The following is a 4,551-nucleotide window of genomic DNA, read 5'->3' on the forward strand; positions in this document are numbered from 1 at the left end:
CTCCAGAGGCACTTGTTCAACCTCCACTGACCCTGCACCCTTCTCTCCCACATACATATTGCACCATCAGCAAGAGCCAAGTCCCCTCTCTGCACAAATCTGCATATTCCCATATACTCCCTGCTACTCAGAGCACCACTCCACCTTGCCAGTTAGTAGGATTAGTGCTAGTATATATTTCTGTGGCAGTGGCACTTAGGGACACCAGTGACAGAACAAACACCTGCTGCATATGGCCCCATTGTGCTGGGTAATATGCAGAGACACAAGTGACAGTGCCTTTCTTAAGAGCTTAAAATCTACAAAGACAACAGAAGTGGAAATGGTTTCAGATGCAGAGAGATGATGTGATTTGCCCAAGTCCACAAAGCAGTCAGCGGCAGAGGCAGCAACAAAACTCAGCTATCTTGGTTCCTAATCTACTGCCTCGTCCACGAGACCAAGACAGCACCATAGCAATCACACCACTGGAGCCATTCTTTGTCAGCCCCAGCTAGCTCCATTCTGAGGTTCATAGGAGGTCATCGTCCACTGTACGTGCAGGCTAAGTGGCATCCATTTGCTACTGTATGCATTTCTCTCTTAGGGACAATGTGTGCCTGACACATGGCACTGAGCATATGGTTTCTTGTATGAATGGGACTGCTTCATGGGGGATGGAGCAGTGGGTGAGAAAATACGAGGTCCCAGTTCTTTGACTTGGACAAAAAGTTCTCAAGGGGCGGCCTCCCCTTTCAGTGCGGGTAGGGACTTCTGGGGCAGTGGAAAATATAGCTACAGGCACCAAGCACCTAAAAAGATACAAATAAAAACAAGGAGCCATTTGAAAATGCTGGAGGGAACTTAAAACCCAGGGGACATCCCTTCTTTCCCCTTCCTTAATGTGGCAGCTATTAACTTCACGCATCTCCATGCAGGTATGTAGGCCAGAATCAGGTTCCCTCACTGCTATGTGCACTGATTATTCAGGCCAGCTGCAGGTCTTTGAGTTTTCCCGTGAAATCATCTGTAGACACGCAGGAGAGGGATACCATTATCCCATCACTTCCATCTCTCCCCACTTGTCCCTCAAACTCACTGATCTATTAGGCACTGTGAACAGACACCCATCAGAGCTGCAATGCACGCCTGTCCAGGTCAGCCTCTGTCCTACTTGAGCTCAGCAGAGGGCCTACAGAGGCACGTATTTACCACCCCCACAGGGCTGGTCAAAATTTTTTTGAGGGGACAGTTCCTTTGGTGGGGTAAAAATCAACCTTTAGCAACAACATCTGGATTTTGTTGACATGTGGACAGGAAATCATCCCCTCAATTGGTTTGGACTTTGCATGTAGCAAAGCATAGTGTGCTAGCATCTTGCTAAGATTTTCATTATATTACTATTGGTGTCAAAATGACAAGGTCACAATGAAATGCACCAACCAGGTGTTTTTGCCCTCTGAGCACCACTCCCATTAAGATTTCCATTTCACAGCCAAAATACTGCATGTCAACTTTTTGGTCCCTTTTCAAAAGGCTGGATTTTCCCAGGGATCAGAGCTTCTAGTTGCTGATCAGCTCTTGTCCCTCCACAGAGGGATGATGCTCACCCCAGGGGTCACCAGTTCCCACAGTGCTGAAGCATTTGAGTGTGGAAAGCTATTCCCCATAATTCCAGACTGTGGTTATTACAAGTTACCCAACACAGCAATGATAGAGATGCCCCCACAACTAGCCAACTTGGCTATAAGGGGCCAGAGGAGCTTGGCTGATTTTTACCAGTTTAGGACTTCATCCCAAGTTGCCAAGGTCTTCCTAAGTAGCCCCAGTTATACTGTGGATGACTGGATTTCTAGCATGTCAGAAGTAGAGAGTTCAACTGATTTTTGGTAAGCTCAGAATCCCATAGCTTAAGCGGCACATCATCAGGCTGAACCTGTACTGGAAGACTTAACAGAATGGTCCGATTTCATTTTGGTGGCTGACTCCATCCCCCAGCCACATGATAAATATGCAGGTGACAAGGCTGGTGTGTATAGGAAGAGGTGATACAGGGTGTATCTACACGTGTGATTACCCCAACAAAATAAACTCTGGCTCAGTTCATGCCTGGCTGCAGCATTTACATGTGCACCCAGGATCATAGCAATTCGAGCCAGGAAGGAGCAGCCCCAGGCTGGCAAAGGGCCTGGGAGGTCTGCCCCCAGGCCAGCCTCTGGGTGGTGGGATCAGGCAGTGGAGGGGCTGGCTGGGACATGGGGGAGCTACAGTGTGGGGCTAGTGGGCAGGAAGCCTCCTCACTGCAGCACCCCTGTGCCCCAGGCAGCTCCGATCACTGTCTACACATGTGTTGAGGGAGCATAAATTACTGCTGCAAAAGTCCCCAGCACTGAAATTACTTGTCCAGGACAGTAATATCTTAGAGTGGAGTTAATTAATTTACTATGCCCCAATATGGGCATGTGTACATGGTTATGCTTTACTGCGGAGCCAATTACTCAACTGCAGTAAAGCACACACGTAGATGAACCCACTGTGCACACGGCTGCACCAGCATCTGCTCACTACTGCCCAACTGAGCTACAAGCAAAGTCTACCTGGGAGTCTGGAGGCCAGGTCTTGCTGTTCTCATCCTGGCAAATCTGTCACTGAATTAACTGGGGACTTTTGTATGAGCAGAACTACATGGTCTGTTTTTTATTCCCTGTCTAGCCAGCAAGAAAGGTGAGGTGGTTTGCAACGTGCCCAACTGTTGCCATGTTAAGTTTCACAGTAGTTAGTATTTTCCTCCAGTGCCGATCTCTTGGCATCAGGTGATCACAGGAAAATCTTAGTACTTCCAAGTACATTTCTAGCACTTCTTTTTAGGATAGGAGAGTGACCACCTGAGCCCAAATCAAATAAATCAGATCTCCTCATTTATACTGAAAAGGCATTTCAGGATTTTTAAGACCAATCTAAGCTTTTGGAATCAGATACAAGATATCTGAATGCTTGGGATCAGCAATGGTGTGACTGCAAACCCCAGCCTGAGAACCTGCAACCTCGACATACCCAGAGAAGCCCAAAGCTGAAAGAACAATGTCTGTTTCCCATTGATGTATCCAGAGAACTTACTGTTTGTCTTCCCCCTCTAGGTTTGGCTTAATTTGTTTGATCTTTTGCTTATAATCCCAACAGTCTACGCATAAAAAGAGAAAGAGGCATAAAAAAAGGGAAGCGACTTACCTACAATCGCAGAGCAAGTAGGTTGCCACAGGCATAGATCCCAGGTCTCCTCATTCCCTGTACAGCTCTTTATTTGCTATGGAGTTCATATATCTAAATCCAAGGACCAGACCCCGTGGGAAGAGCTCTTTGGATTGATTCACCCTGTAGATCTTTCCCAGGCATAGACGACTGGTAGGGAGTGCACGGGGGTGCATTTGCCCCCCCTGACAGGGCCAATGCCCCCCCGATGGCCAACACTAATGCTGTCAGTAGGGCTGGTGTCCCCAACAGGGCTGGCGGTTTCTGTGGGTGCCCTCCCAGATTCAGGACACACCAGTCACTCATGTTCCCAGGTCAGTCGCCTCATTCCCCTTTCCCTGTTCTTACCTAAGGATAAGCAAGAGCTTCCTGCCCTGCTCTATTTTGGACAAGGACTACCTCTGCAGGGCCTCCTCTTTGTGGCGTGGGAGGCCATCCTCCCTTGCTAAACTATATCCTCATTAGTCTTGCTGGTTTTTTTTCCCTTGACACTCTTGTTTTCTCAGAAAGAAAAGCTAATTGCATCTCCAGGATGCAACCCCGAGCAAAGTCCAAGATGCCCTTTAAAAAGGCCCTGGCTTCTGGTACAAACCCCTAGGCCTGCAGATCCCTAACGTATCCACGTTCCCGGGTTTTAACGCCACGAGCCGAGCTCTTTGCCGAACAAGTAAATACACAGGTAGGGGAACAGGGCCCAGCTTAAAAATGCCATGGCCTGATTGGACTGAACTGGGCTTATTTAGTTTAGAGAAGAGAAGACTGAAGGGGGGATTTAATTGCAGCCTTCAGCTCCCTGAAAGGAACTCAACCGTTTTCAGTGGGGGCAGAACAAGAAGCAGTGGTCTCAAGTTGTGGAAGGGGAGGTTTCGGCTGGCTATTAGGAAAAATGTTATCATGAGGAGGGCAGTCAAACACTGGCACAGGTTATTACCCAGAGAGGTGGTGGACTTTCCACCCCTGGGGGTTTTTAAGACCTGGCTAGACAAAACTTTGGCTGGGATGATCTAGCTGGGGCAGGTCCTGCTCTGAGCAGGGCTTGGGCTAGAGGACTTGCTCAGGTCCTTTCCAGCCAGCACCGCACCTAGACTCCGAACTGTTACTATCCGCCCCCCCTTGAGCTAATAATAACCACAATTTGCACCATTTCGGGGACCCCGTTCGCCCATGCCTGTGTCCGGCCCTGCGTCCACCTCGTTTTCTATGATGCCTGGAGCGGCTAGCTGAAGCCGAAACGGATAACGGAGCAGCGCTCCCTTCTCTATCACCCCAGCGAAGAAGGACGTGGCCCCCGGTCCGCACTCCCACCCCGACCTGCCCGCGGTA

This window comes from Crocodylus porosus, unplaced genomic scaffold (assembly GCF_001723895.1).
Source record: "Crocodylus porosus isolate Cpor-Errol unplaced genomic scaffold, CroPor_comp1, whole genome shotgun sequence".
Classification (NCBI taxonomy): Eukaryota; Metazoa; Chordata; order Crocodylia; family Crocodylidae; genus Crocodylus; species Crocodylus porosus.